Source organism: Filicampus tigris, chromosome 3 (assembly GCF_054856515.1).
Source record: "Filicampus tigris isolate MCC_2025a chromosome 3, RoL_Ftig_1.0, whole genome shotgun sequence".
Classification (NCBI taxonomy): Eukaryota; Metazoa; Chordata; class Actinopteri; order Syngnathiformes; family Syngnathidae; genus Filicampus; species Filicampus tigris.
Window position 1 is genome coordinate 29,334,889 of NC_141219.1, and position 15,269 is coordinate 29,350,157.

General features: G+C 42.0%; 1 protein-coding gene and 1 long non-coding RNA gene across 2 annotated transcripts in view; one reads left to right on the top strand and one right to left on the bottom strand.

Moving 5' to 3' along the window:
* LOC147150553 (SH3 and multiple ankyrin repeat domains protein 2-like) overlaps positions 1 to 9,964 on the bottom strand; it is a 239,698-nt gene extending 229,734 nt beyond the window's left edge. The window contains exon 1 of the mRNA XM_086024819.1: positions 9,643 to 9,964. The gene's annotated coding sequence lies outside the window, so the exon portion shown is untranslated. The remainder of the gene's footprint in view (positions 1 to 9,642) is intronic.
* A 1,138-nt stretch (positions 9,965 to 11,102) lies between these two features.
* Positions 11,103 to 14,199, top strand: LOC147150554 (uncharacterized). Its single transcript, XR_015086255.1, has 2 exons — positions 11,103 to 11,337; positions 13,782 to 14,199. It is a non-coding gene; the product is annotated as an uncharacterized LOC147150554 (long non-coding RNA).
* The last annotated feature ends 1,070 nt before the right edge of the window (positions 14,200 to 15,269 follow it).

A 15,269-nucleotide genomic window follows, 5' to 3' on the forward strand; every position in this document is an offset into this window, starting at 1 on the left:
TAATACAAAACAACGGTACACACACACAGCTAAACAGGAATATTACGGCGTCCCCTACATCAACCGGAGGGAGTGGCCTAGAAGATTAAAAGTACTGTATATTAGTATTGAATATAAGCGATTCACAAAATTTATGAATGTAAGATGTCATGTCATGTCATCTTCCAAACCGCTTATCCTATATAGGGTCGCGGGGAGTTGCTGGAGCCTATCCCAGCCGTCAATGGGCGAAGGCAGACTACACCCCGAACTGGTCGCCAGCCAGTCGCAGGGCACACATAGACACTGTCACTGAGCGGGAATCGATCCCACGCTGCCCGCACACAACTCAGGCGTGTGTACCACTACACTATCAGCGGACTATGAATGTAAGATATCAAATACATATAATATCACAAATGTGAGTTGTTTTCACTACATTCCTGAGTTTTGATTTTGACTTTTGAGATCTGCACAATAAATGTTCTCAAAATTACATTACAGTGGAGCTCATCTTCTTACTTTTGCCCTTGGCATCAATAAAAAGACGGCGTTGCATTCTACAGATGCAAACATTTGTATTCCCTCGATCTCGAGCACCGTATAACTAAAACATACAAAATAACCAATGCACCAGGGGCGGAACCATGGGTGGGCCTCGGTGTGCACAGGCCCACCCTGATTGACAGACTGCCCACCTAGTGAGATTCATGAAAAAATATATACTTTTACATTTTTAGTAAATTATTATAAAAGATTTTTTGAATGTTTGTTTTGTTTGGTTTTATTGAATATTAAAAAAATGACAATTATGGTTGTCTCAGGAAGATCTGAACTTCATATTATTGAGTTTGCCATTTTATTTGAATATACAATGTATCGGGACTGGAGGATTGTGCTCGGTGAGAGAAATATTCAGGCCCACCCTGATTTTCCCAGGCCCACCCACTAGCCACGTTCTGGCTCTGCCCCTGCTATGCACTTACACTGTGCTTTCCCTCTACTGGCCCATAACCTTCTGGCTACCTGACGACCCCTCTCATGTGCGGTGCACAGACAGACGTGTGTCAAAGTTGGTGTGTGACATCACTTTATCATTTCCAGAGCACGCAACAACACCCTGAACACAATTAACAATTTACTAGACTGGCCACTTACAACTTTATTTCATTTTTTTAACCAATTTCTGTCAGAAACATTATACATTGATATATTAGTGCAAAAAGTATGTAGGCCACTTTGCTTTTGTTTACATTTGATAATTTTATACATCAACACTACTGGATGAATTTGTCATTTGACACTGCTTAATGCCATTTCAAAATAAAATGCCAAAAAGGTAAGCAGTCATAGTGTGTTGCAGGGTTTCCCCCAGTGCAATATAAGCCTCGTGGTTCTGCCAGGCTTTTCTTCTATGGTGCACCCAGTTTGGGTGCACAGGCACCCAAATTTCACGATGTGGCAACTGAAAAGAATTATAGGTACACTTATATGTACAACCAGCCAAAGTTCATTCCACTCTAAAAAACATATTTATCATAAATATTGAAGCTTGGGGTAAAAACTTTCATGAGTGCACACTGGCTGTTTCCATTTAGTTCAATGAGAGCCGCAGCCAAGGCTGTCTCAGCAGTCACCTGGCCCGACAGTTGCCGAGACGGGCTACGTGCCTCGGCTAAGGTAAATGCTAACCACTCAAACTCCGCTGCTGAGCCTCTCTCCCTCTGACGCCAGATCTGTAACACACATAACTGGTAATCTGGAGCAACAACTAGAGTGAAATCGCTAAATTCTGAACCGTGGCATTTGTTAATCACCGAACCCTGGCTATACGCTCAAATTCTCCACGCTTCAGTCCAACTGTACTTGAGGCTATACGGGACAAAGTGAAGTTTCATCGCCAAATTATGTGTAATGCACAGACTACAACTAACAACAAATTCATTGCACAATTGCGGCCCTGGTGAGGGTAAGTGGTTCCAAAAATGGATGGATGGATAGAAAAAAGGCACTGTCGTTACTGTCATCATACTTTGCAGTAATTAACACTTAAACTCGTTTTTTTAGGTTGTTTCACATGATGCCGTCTTTATCAGCGGATGTTCAATAAAGGGCGAGTCATGCCGTCTGCTGTTCGTTCGCCTCTCCAGGTTGCTGCTCCAGGTGGTAGAGAGCAATTAATTTTTTTAATGCAAAATAATGCGCATAGTGGATCATATGGCCAAACAGGGAGAATATACTGTATATTATTCCTGTTCCATTGTATTGCCAGTCTTATCTGGTCTTTTATATGGTAAAAATGAAGAGTTTGTGCTTCTGTTCCACACTTGTCTTAATTAAGACCATAAACTCGCAGAGAGACAATGATTAAAAAAACAAAAGACCTTAAAACATCCAACAAAAGAAACCTGATTAATATGCATCCAGCATATGATAAAAATGGTGACTAGCTATCACACGATTCCTTCAAAACTTCATCAGATGGCCAGGCTCCTCCAATTTTGTGTCGAGTTGTACATATTATCCACTTCATTAAACTGTATTATTATGTGCTTGTCTGGGGCCTGTCTTCCCTTGTGTAAAATTGTTTTAGTGAAATGGCCCATGCAGCAAACAAAAAAAAAAAAAGAATGGCATCAACAACTAAATGGTGTTTAACTGAAATCTGTTTAAATGAACATTCATTGTGTCATTTTTTTAATTGGAGTAATTGATGTTAATTAATTATAAGGACTCTAAAAAAATATATTTTAATGTTTTGCTATAGTCTCAGGACTATACTACATATACGTATATATACATATATATACATATAAATATATATACATACATATACACACATATATATACATATATATACATACATATATATATATATATATATATATATATATATATACATACATACATATATACATATATACATACATATATACACACATATATATACATACATATATATATATGTATATATACATACATAAATATATATATATATATATATATATATATATATATATATATATATATATATATATATATATATATATATATAGTATAAGAGAAATATAAGAGAAAAGCACAAGTGATTAAAATGATCAGCTCATCAGCTGTTAACCATCCCTCATTGGAATTAGGTGTGTTGGAGCTAGGGAAACATCTAGCTCCAGCTTCTTCCCATTGGCCCATTGGTGTGAATTTTTCAATTTTAAGGTTCTTTTATCAATTTACAATGCTCATCGTCTTGGCCCCTGTTGTCTTGTGGATCTTCTTTGACGATATCAACCCTTATCCCTTATCTACCCTTATCAAACCTCAGGTAACGGATTTTGTCTTCAAGTTTTCTCATGGTCTATGACGGTTTATTTGACGGGCCGTGATGGGAAGGGTCTGGTGAGTCACAATGGTTCAGCCTGCGCCCTCGAGGCCCGGCACATTCTGATGGTGTCCCTCAAGTTTCTCAAGCTCTGTTAATGCTTTCTACAAATGAAACGTGGGCCCGGACAAAGTTGAATGAAGCTCCTCTACCAGGCTGCCCGCCCACTGCACAGGTCTTTTATTACTTTACTGTATGTTGCTTAAATTGCATTTGAAGCAATTTGAAACAAAAATAATCACCAAAATTTGACTTCATATCATAGACTACACAAGAAATGTAACTTAAGTCACAGTAATAATGTTCATCATGGCTTCTATTGTTGTGCTAGTAAAGGTAGAGTATATGGCCAAGTGGAATCTGGCCGAAACATTTGGAACCCTTGTCCGGGCAATAGATTCTGTTATCTTTTTGTGTCCCTCCGATGTTGATGGGTAGGAGGTTGCTGCGTACAGTGTTTCAACGACTGAGAATTGCATTGCGAACGATGCCATAATTTGACTCTGTGTTTTCTTACCCTGGTTTATCATAACATCATCGCTAGCTAGCTTGGAGAGGGCGGCGTGCGCAGGCCTCAAAACAATTCAAAATTATTATTAATCATCGTTTTTTTACGATTATGCCAATTTTGTAATTGTGGAGTGTAATAATCAAAATCAAAATTGAATTTCAATTAATTGCACAGGCCTAATTAGAATATTGTTTGGTTTCTCAATAATCAGATTACAAATTGTCAAGATGTCACTGGATCTCGAGTTCCATTTACTGAGTCCCACCCTCTTCTAATTGATTCGTAATATCTGGTTGGGGATTGCAGTGGCCAGGTTGTAGATAAAGTGAAGCAAAGAGAGAGGAGAAAGATGCAGAAACAAACAAAGTTGGGGGTTTTTTTCCCAAATGTAACACAAACGAACATTGTCTCATCTTATATCCCATCAGGAAAATGCACAAATGTATCATAAAAATGCGCAGCCCCAGTAGTCACTAAATAATACACAGAATGGATCAGATAAATGAGAAAGGAGTGGGAAAATGTCATGACAAGGTAAACAACATAGGTATGAAATAATTCTTTCATCTATGAAATAGGAGTTGCAGTTAGTAAAAGCATCAGACATCAATGACTATCTCTGGGTGAACATGATAATCTTATCTAATTTTAATTTATATGATTAGACTTGACATTAGCTAAATCAGCCAGCAGTTAATATCACTCCTCATTGCTATAGTTAAATGTCACTGTTGAAATAGTAACTCAGTAATCACACATTTCCACTTTGTCTGGAAGAATGCAGCGTTGCTTGAATTCTAACCATGGGTGAAATCAATCAATGAGATGTTAAGCAACTGTACAGGACATGGAGACTCACAAACATGTTGAAGAATTAGTCAACCATTAATGTACTCCATCATCTGTGCTGTTCATCTTGTGCAGGATGATGCAGAATTGGATTATATCTCTGCTGATATTGTACAAGAGATGGTAGGGGGGCTATTCTAGGAATAACAAATTCTGAGAGACTGTCTACAATACATGCCTTTAAATGGCCGGAGAAGTTGACGCTCATTTTTATGTGAACAACAGCATCTATGAACTGAAGTGTGTCAATTTAAGAGAGGTGTTTATTTGTTTAAAGAAACCAGAACCAAACTGAATCGATAGATGTGGAATAGTTGCACGATGGCTTATGACAGGGGTGTCCAAACTTTTTTATTTGAAGGCCACATACAACTGATTGGTGTACAATTTTGCGTTTGGATATTTAATCATCTGGCTTCTTTTGTTATACTGTCTTTGTGTTTACCTCAACCAGAGTTTGACACCTTAGTTCTTTGGTCATTATGGAGAGGAGCAGTTACAGTGAATGTGAGTGTCATGTCATGTCATGTCATCTTCCAAACCGCTTATCCTATATAGGGTCGCGGGGAGTTGCTGGAGCCTATCCCAGCCGTCAATGGGCGAAGGCAGACTACACCCCGAACTGGTCGCCAGCCAGTCGCAGGGCACACATAGACACTGTCACTGAGCGGGAATCGATCCCACGCTGCCCGCACACAACTCAGGCGTGTGTACCACTACACTATCAGCGGACATTGAATCTGAGTGTATGACCATTTGATCATGTTCGTTGGTTTACACCTTTACAACCACCTAACCCCCACCATCTCACTTCTGAAATTATGGCTACACCCCTAGACAAGGATAACATGATACCATTTTAATTTAGGCTGGGGATGGGCTACAACTACTCTGAAAAGTCCGCCATTTCAAAGAATCATCACTACCAATAGGCATTTACTGTAAATATGCTACTGAGAGCCAAGTTGCTTCACAAGCGGAGGTATGACCTTGGGGACAACCTGCACTGCTGTTTCTCGTGAAGGTGCTCTACTTGCTTCGATGTTGTTCATGGGAATGGTATTAAACCCACACATTTGTATTTTGTGCAGATGCTGTACCTATTTCATAGTCAGAAATTAGTATTTTGTGTGCATGTTATTATAACTACAATTGCATGCCCACCAATTATTATTTTTAATTTATATCGACTGTAAATGATGCTTACATTTTGTTGTCAGCCTGGGACTTCATAGATTTCAGCATGAAGGGACAGAAAACAAGCTTTCATGACATTTGGGAGTTTGGCGCGCATTTTCACCAGCAAACATGCAATTGATGAGTTCGTCAATGAAATCACCAGAGCTGGGCACTTGACCCTTTTTGCCGGTCCGGCCGCCTGAACTGGGTACCCTTCCGGCCGCGACCCTCTGGCCATATTCATAAGCATTGTCGGCCCCCGCCCAGTTCTGCCCCGCGCCCCCTGCCCACAAAGAAAAAAAAAAAAAACATCCGTGATTGACGTCGGTCCAACAGACGGCCAGAAGTCGCAGTCAACAAGTTACTTATATTCCACACTTCCCCTCCTTCACACTTCCCGGCCTTCAAAATAAAAGCATACCAGCAAACCACTATACACAGCAGGTTTGCTACAGCGTATTTCCGGAAGTAAGGACGATCTGGAAGGTGGCGGCTAAGGGGGAACGTGGGCGAGTAGCTTCTTTTTACATATACTCCGCTGCCCAACTAGTTTGCTTTGCAACAGCAACGAGCTACATGGTGCATTCTCTCCTCCGTGTGGGAAACTGTATGTCATCGCAACATGTGACAACACAACAATTCCTGATGTGTGGGTGGCATGTGTTGCAGACCTGTCGCCAACAGCACAATGCGTCGGTCATGTGAATCAATGCGGCAGTTGTCGCTCTCGCCATTGCGGGAGTAGAACGAAGCCTAAAAAGAAGCCTTTCACCGAGTAGGCTGAGATTAAATTTGGCCGCCTCGCGAGCACATCACACGCATAAGGGCCGATTAGTGGGCCGGACTAAAATCCACTTCCGGCCATGCTTAGTCCAGCCCTTTTATCAAATTTGTCAGCCCCCACCCCCCGCCCCAAAAATGGGCATCCGGCCGGGCCGGAGGGTTAATAAAATCACACACTAAATAACTTTAATTCAATATATTAAAGATGAAGTCAACCCCAAAATTTTCTTTACAACAATATGTTCTATGCACCTTCACTAGTCTAAACATGACATTCTGATTACCGTATTTCCCGGACTATAAGTCGCGGGTTTTTTTCATAGTTTGGCCGGGGTTGCGACTTGTACTCTGAGCGACTTATGTGTGATATTATTAACACATTACTTACTGTCATGGCTTGTTAGTGCTGACTTGTATTTATGATGTTTTGCTCTAAAGCGCCTGCAGAGGGAGGCAAAACATCATAAATCAGCACTAACAAGCCATGACAATTACTTCTATATCATTTCACATTATTGTAACACACATAAAGAAACATAAGATACATCCTAAAAGCTATTAAACCGCATGAATAATTTAAACGGTTAAAGTTTAATGTTTTGTTAAACTAACAGGCCTTGCTAGTCGAGGAAGCCAGCTTATCCAAACATCTTAACATTCACAAACAAACTCCACAGACTCTAGGTGTGCAGCAACGATGCCTGTTTATATTTTGAACCTGCACAAGAAACAGAAAATACTATCAATCTATGCATTACATACGCATGTATTTTCATAGACATGAACAAGATGAGCCTATGCTAACGATTAGCATTAGCGATAGCGATTAGTATGTTCAGTCAACAACCTACAATCATCCGCAATTCAGCTCGTATATAAATGTCATTACACACAATTGTCTAAGTTACTTACAGACGATGGTTGAACAAGAATGAACCACAAACAGGCAGTTGCCTGCCTCTGGCTGGGGTATTGCATCATGCAGCCACACACGTAAGAAGCCGAGCACAGAGGAGACGAAGACATAATTACGACCGAATACTTAAATACTTTTGGAGACTTGGAAACATTCTACATGGTCCTGGATAAATAAAATAATTATTTAATCGATCTACAACCGTTTTGGTGAATTTAAAGTTATCTTATAGTAACTTTCTTGTATGCTACATGTGTGAATGTTAGCTAAATGTTACCATCGTAGCTCGGTGGAAATGATGTGTACTAAGCGCACAATTTCCTAACAAAATGTGACTTATAGTCCAGTGCGACTTATGTATGGTTTTTTCCACTTTATTATGCATTTTATGGCTGGTGCGACTTGTATTCCAGAGCGACTTAGTCCGGAAAATACGATAATATTGCGCTTCCGGAATACGAGTTAAGCAGTAAAACCTTTGCTGTCGACTGAAAAAAACATCACAGTTGCTCAGGGCTCAGATAACGACCAATCACGGCTCAGCTTCAGAAAACAGGTGAGCTGTAATCGGTCGTTACCTGAGCCCTGAGCAACTGTGATGTCATTTTTAGTGGAGAGAAGTGAGAAAATAGCCGCCCTCTGAGATGGCTGAAAACGGGTGGATTTTGCTGCTTAACTCGTATACCTCAAACGCAATATTAATCAGATTGCCACGTTTAGACTAGTGAAGGCGCATAGAACATACTACAGTAAGAATTCCCACCTATGGACCTCTGTCAAACGGAAATTCCCTCATCCGGAAAAAAAACGTATGCATTAGATTTTCTACTACTATATTACATTAACGATCGATTCCTTACAACGGAAGTTCCAGTATTGTATCCGGAACTCATAGCGAATCCCGCAGTAGCGCAAACTCAAGCAGTTCCTGTTCGATACTACGGAAAAACTTGCGGAAAGACCACTTCGCCATCATCGGAACCAAAACGGCGACATGTAAGTTACTTATTTGGCATGCATTTTACTGAAATTATGAAAGATTTAAAATGTATACATTTTCAATTTCGTCTGTAGATCATGGCATCCAAACGAAGAAGAACGGTAAATGGCTGTGGAAGAGAGAGTGAAAAAGCAAAGCTGGACACAGAGTAAAACACATCCAGATGACACTTGGGAGTCGGAAAAACTCAAATATACGAGACTGAAAAACAAGGAATCGATTCTGGCTCAGTACGATTCCGGCAGTTTGCCTGCTCAAAGTAAATTGCTTGTGGCTCGACGGACGAAGTACAGTGGCGGAAATGAACGTGTCCTTTTGTATGCACAAGAATCACCAGACATCAGTGATGATCAACGGGACAGTTATTTGCAATTAGCAACAAAACTGCATGATACGCAGAAAAACATTTTCATACAGCAAAGAATGAAGCTAACACAACAACTCAAAATAGACTCACTTTTCCCAGGTCTGAGAAACATCAATATTCAAATACTCTAGTTAGGTACAGTACTATATTGCATTGGTGTTACTTTTTTCAACAGTATTTGGACCATGTTTGTTATACTGTACTGTATTTTGTTCATAGACCTGTACTTTATAGTGTAGGTTTTGTTTAATACATTTTTGTTGGAATTTTTTTGTTTTTGTTTTATATTGCTTGTGTTGTTACACATGTATGTCGGTAACATATAGGACATGTACCATAGTTGTTTCCCACGTAGGAAATACTGTTATAAGTAAAGATTGGACAATGCAAATATTATTCCTTACTAAAGAGAATGCTTACTGTATAGCAAAAAAATTGGGGGGTTGACTCCTTTAACTCATTCACTGCCAGACATTTTCAGACCCTCTTTTACCCTAACGTTTAAAAAAAAAAAAGAAAAAATATATATAGTTACGTTCCTGTGATTGAATGGCTGTACTGTGAAATAAATGGCAGTGAATGAGTTCATGTCGATTGAAAAGTATTACGCGAATGAACTTTATTGACAAAGCCCCAAGTTCATGACTATGTTTGCGTAAAGTACCAACTTATTTACTCTTACCTTGGCCGTTGTCTTTGATCCAGTCGTCTTTTTTTTATCAGTTGTGTTTGTGTCCAGTCTTTCTTACTCCTTTAACATGACGAATTGTTTCTGATCCAAGATTCCAGCGGCACCCGGACAAACTTCCTGGGTAAACGCTGCTATGGAAACGGCGCGAGCAGCTCCGTAATGAGCACATCAACCGTAGTGGGAACGGATGGGGAAGAAGCGGGGGCTTTAAACTCGATCTCCCAGCAAGAAAGGCGACTGTCTGCGCCGAAATCCGCTCTGAAACACCAGACTGCCGGCCGGTGTGAATCCGAGAGAGCGCACGGTAACAGACTCACAGCAGTGAGCTTGAGCTGGAAGGTTGGCGGGGAGAGAAGCGGAGGGAGGGACCAGACAAACCCCTCCGGATTACACAGGTGGATCCATGCCCGAGGATCGTACTCTATTTTTGTCACCTCAAACCTCAACTGGTATTGATATTTAAACAGCACTCTAAATTCAACACAGGTCCCCTCATTCATATACGCAGCAGAGGCTTGAACTTGTTTTATTAGCAGTAAATTGATGCAACGACTCATAGTCGTCATTTCCAAAGGTTCTAAATGCGATATAATTAAAGATTACTTTGCAATCATTCCCAGTAGAATGTCATATCTCAATCATTTCGTCGAATTGTAAATGTCTTAGTACAGGTCTCTAGTGTCTCAGTGCATCTTTGACGATGGCTATATGCAGGTAGCCTACAGTTAGCACAATGATCCCATTTTGATCACATTTTCCAAATAAAAAGATCTAAACATTAGTTCATTCTCAGTCTAATGGTTGTTCTCTCCAAAACGTGTCAACTTGATTTCATTGTCTAAGTCAACTATATCAAAGCCACGGCCCGCGGGCCACATCCGGCCCGCGAGAAGGTTTTCTACGGCCCCTGGGATGATATTGCTTTATTATTAGATCCGGCCCGCAGCCCGCGGCAAACCGGTGTGGGTAGCAGAAGTGATTGAGTCCTTCTCGCCTGCTGATGACACCACGCTTTAAAATATATTGTAGCGTCTTCCAAGGACACAGACGCAGTTTAACTATCACATTTTATTAGTCCAACCGGCTACTGTAGGCCGCAGCCGACGCCAATACAGTACTACAACCGTTCAGTCAAGCTCTCCTCTTCGTCCTCCGCTACTCTCACTCGCATGCCCTCCCATCAAGCGAGCCGCACGATGCATTCATTAACCTCGGAAACAACACAACTTGGCAAGACACAAATTCGACCACAACACAGATAACCCAATTCGTTACACTATTTCTGTAACATATTTCTTTGCATCTATGTTTGCCACCCCCCTGGCTGTTGATTCAAGACTTCACGTCATTTTTCGTGGCTTTCAGAATCGGATTGTGGTGAAGTTATTCGGAGTAAAACACGCTTTATCAAGAAATACTTTATGTTAGAAAGCTCACGTAGTTTTCGATTAGTAATTGTTGGCATTTGATAAATTCATTGAATTTAGATGTAGTACTGAGCTGTCCCACCTGTGAGCAGGCATTGAACGCTCCTCGAGCGATAAGTGTCGATAGAAAAGAAACGTGATTTATTTTCTTTCTCCTCCTTCGACACAGCTAGCTAGTAGTTTCTTCGTGCCAGCAAACTCAGTAGTTGCAGATTTCCAGTGTTTCACCACGTTTGCTGTTGTGTGTAAATGTTAAAAGGTGAGTTTAATCATTTAAGTTCGTGTCAGGTAACTGCTGTACATATAGCCTAGATATGTTCTCGTGAGTGATGTCACGTTGATGAACACTAGTTAGTTATTTCGGCTAGTATGCTTACTATTCTAGTGATAAAACGTGTGAATGTGTATTGTATGTACAGTATTGTTTGGCTGTTTGATTGCTTAATACGGTGAATTGTAATGTTTAGGCATATTGTTAACTAATGGATATGTATTGGATGATGTTGCTAGGTTATTCTCTGTCTGTGTTTTTGCAGACCACAATAAATAGACGTGTCAAGTGGAATACGGGCCTGTGTTCTCTGGCAGGAGCATCCACATCTATACCTTGCCACTCTAAAATAGAGTCAGCTGGAGACATCATACCAATCATATTATCCTCTCCATTTTACTTAACATTATGTACACTTCATACAATCTTGCAGCTCGAGTCAACCAGAAAGTTGTTTCCATTCTGGCAGGAGAAACACAAACGTTCCACTGATCTTGTTTCACAAGACGGGCAGCGGCTTCTTCTCGGGTCATAAGCGGAAGTGACGTACAAGCTGCCTCGCAAAAGTAGCTTTATTTTATTTTTTATTTAGTAACTCCGAACATAAAAACACAACAACCGGGGGGGTGACAAACATAGAGGCAAAGAAATATATTACAGAAATATAAAGTGTGACATCATCAGCGGACATTTAAAAAAAATTCAATCAGTCGGGCTTGGCTTGTCGCAAAATGTTTTATTTGGCCCTCCGTCCATTTGACTTTGACACCCCTGGTCTAAGTCATCATATGCACAATAGTCAATAGTCAATAGTCAAGTTCAATTGTCAAAATTTGTCAATATAATACCATGAACATGAATTCATTGGAACATTTGATAAATTCATGGTTATGGAATGGAGCTGGATGTTGAGGGGCTGTCATGGTTGACACGTCTCTTCAACATCGCGTGGACATCGGGGACAGTGCCTCTGGATTGGCAGACCGGGGTGGTGGTCCCCCTTTTTAAGAAGGGGGACCGGAGGGCGTGCTCCAATTACAGAGGGATCACACTCCTCAGCCTCCCCGGCAAGGTCTATTCAGGGGTGCTGGAGAGGAGGGTCCGTCGGAAGGTCGAATCCCGGATTCAGGAGGAGCAATGTGGTTTTCGTCCTGGCCGTGGAACAGTGGACCAGCTCTACACCCTCAGCAGGGTCCTCGAGGGTGCATGGGAGTTTGCCCAACCGGTCTACATGTGTTTTGTGGACTTGGAGAAGGCGTTCGACCGTGTCCCTCGGGGAGTTCTGTGGGGGGTGCTTCGGGAGTACGGGGTACCGAGCCCCCTGATAAGGGCTGTCCGGTCCCTGTACCACCGATGCCAGAGTTTGGTCCGAATTGCCGGCAGTAAGTCGGATTCGTTTCCTGTGGGGGTTGGACTCCGCCAAGGCTGCCCTTTGTCACCGATTCTGTTCATAACCTTTATGGACAGAATTTCTAGGCGCAGCCGAGGTGTCGAGGGGGTCCGGTTTGGTGGCCTCAGTATTGCATCTCTGCTTTTTGCAGATGATGTAGTACTGTTGGCTTCTTCAAGCCGCGATCTCCAACTCTCGCTGGAGCGGTTCGCAGCCGAGTGTGAAACGGTCGGAATGAAGATCAGCACCTCCAAATCTGAGACCATGGTCCTCAGTCGGAAAAGGGTGGCGTGCCCTCTCCAGGTCGGGGATGAGATTCTGCCCCAAGTGGAGGAGTTCAAGTATCTTGGGGTCTTGTTCACAAGTGAGGGTAAGATGGAACGGGAGATCGACAGGCGGATCGGTGCAGCGTCTGCTGTGATGCGGACCCTGTATCGGTCTGTCGTGGTGAAGAAGGAGCTTAGCCGAAAGGCGAAGCTCTCAATTTACAGGTCGATCTACGTTCCTACTCTCACCTATGGTCATGAGCTGTGGGTCATGACCGAAAGAACAAGATCTCGGATACAAGCGGCCGAAATGGGTTTCCTTCGCAGGGTGTCCGGGCTCTCCCTTAGAGATAGGGTGAGAAGTTCGGCCATCCGGGAGGGACTCAGAGTCGAGCCGCTGCTCCTCCGCGTCGAGAGGAGCCAGTTGAGGTGGCTCGGGCATCTGATTAGGATGCCTCCTGGACGCCTCCCTGGTGAGGTGTTCCGGGCATGTCCCACCGGCAGGAGACCCCGAGGACGACCCAGAACACGCTGGAGAGACTATGTCTCCCGGCTTGCCTGGGAACGCCTTGGGATCCTTCCGGAAGAGCTGGAGGATGTTGCTGGGGAGAGGGAAGTCTGGGCTTCCCTGCTGAAGCTGCTGCCTCCGCGACCCGACTTCGGATAAGCGGGAGATAATGGATGGATGGATGGAATGGAGCTGCTACCACCATACTCTCCATTCCTCAATCCGATTGAGGATTTTTTTATTTTATTTTGGTTTTTTCTGCTTGCAGGTGGAGAGTGTATGGGGCTCAGGACCAGAGGTCCCTCCTCTGTGCAATGGATGCTGTGTGCGAGGACATCACAGGGATCCGTGGGGGATGGTTTGAGACTTTTGTGGTGTTTCTTTCCTCGCTGAATCGCAACGGAAAATATCTGCTGCAATGTGGACTAATATTTATGGGTATCAATGACCAGGATGATGAGGGTGGTGGCCAGGAGACAGAGGGTGACGACAGTGACCAGTGAAAGTGTTGCTGTAGTTGTGAAACTTTCTTTGAAGCACTGTAGCCTGGATCAATATTTAATTTTTTTGGTTCGTGTTTAGATTTCTTCCATCTACAGAACACTGTACACATTTTCTTTTTATGTACTATACCATAGTAATGTATGGAAGTTACTTTGTGTGTGAATAAAAATGGTTCTAATTTCCTTAGCAGTATGCGTGTGTGGGACGTTAAGTTTGAAGGCTGCTCTTACTGTGAACCCTGCTAAAAATAATAATAATAACAGCATAGACCAGCATGGTTTTGTTGTGTTTCCATGCTGGTCTTGTTGGGGTCACCAGTAAGAGCTCTGCCATAATCACAAAACATCCAGCCATTTTGACTTACAGTGCTTACATAATGACAATGGGATGGTGCATTTTGAGGGCACTGACTATTTATATGAGGAAGGAATGTACAACTTTTATTGACACATGGGTCAACTGTTTTTGGGAGCGATGTGAGCTTTTGCAGTCTCTCCATGGTGTTTTGCTGAACCCTCCAGATTATTTTAAGCAAAATCATCAAGTCAAAGAAAATGAGCCAAAGCAATTGAGAAGTAATTTTGCAATTTTGCTGGTACTGACTCCTTATATGGGAAAGGGAAAATCTAGTTTTGAAGCATGTGTGAACAGTTGTGGGAGAGATATGAGCTGTATTGTTGCACAGAACTGAAAGATTGTTTGGCCAAACAATCCTGAAGTTTAATAATTTCATTTCTGTTTCGAGAAATGAGCCAAACCAACAGAGTTTTAACTGTTGCTACAGAAATTTGATTTATTATCATTGTTGATGTCATTCTGGCTTTCTCCCACATTCCAAAAGGATGCAGTTAGGTTAATTAAAGACCGAATTTCTCATAGGTGTGAATATGAGTATTAATGGTTTGTGTATACAGTATGTGCCCTGCGATTGACTGTGGCCATTCCAGGTTGTACTCCGCCTTTTGCCTGTCAGCTGGGATTGATATCTCTTATCATTTACCCTCCATCCTACAAGAAATTAGGAACGTGGTCAAGAAAATGGATAGATGGGTTCTTCAAAAGATCCCGGCACATTTCAAATTTGTTCATCTCTTCATTTACAACCTTATAACCACTTATCCTCTCCAGGTGAGCTGGAGCCTGTCCAAGATGACTTTGTGTGAGAGATTAGAGGAGCGGGTACAAACTGGATTGGTGACGGGGCAATGACCAGTGTGGATTTTGGTTTTGTTGATAATCAGTATAGGAAATG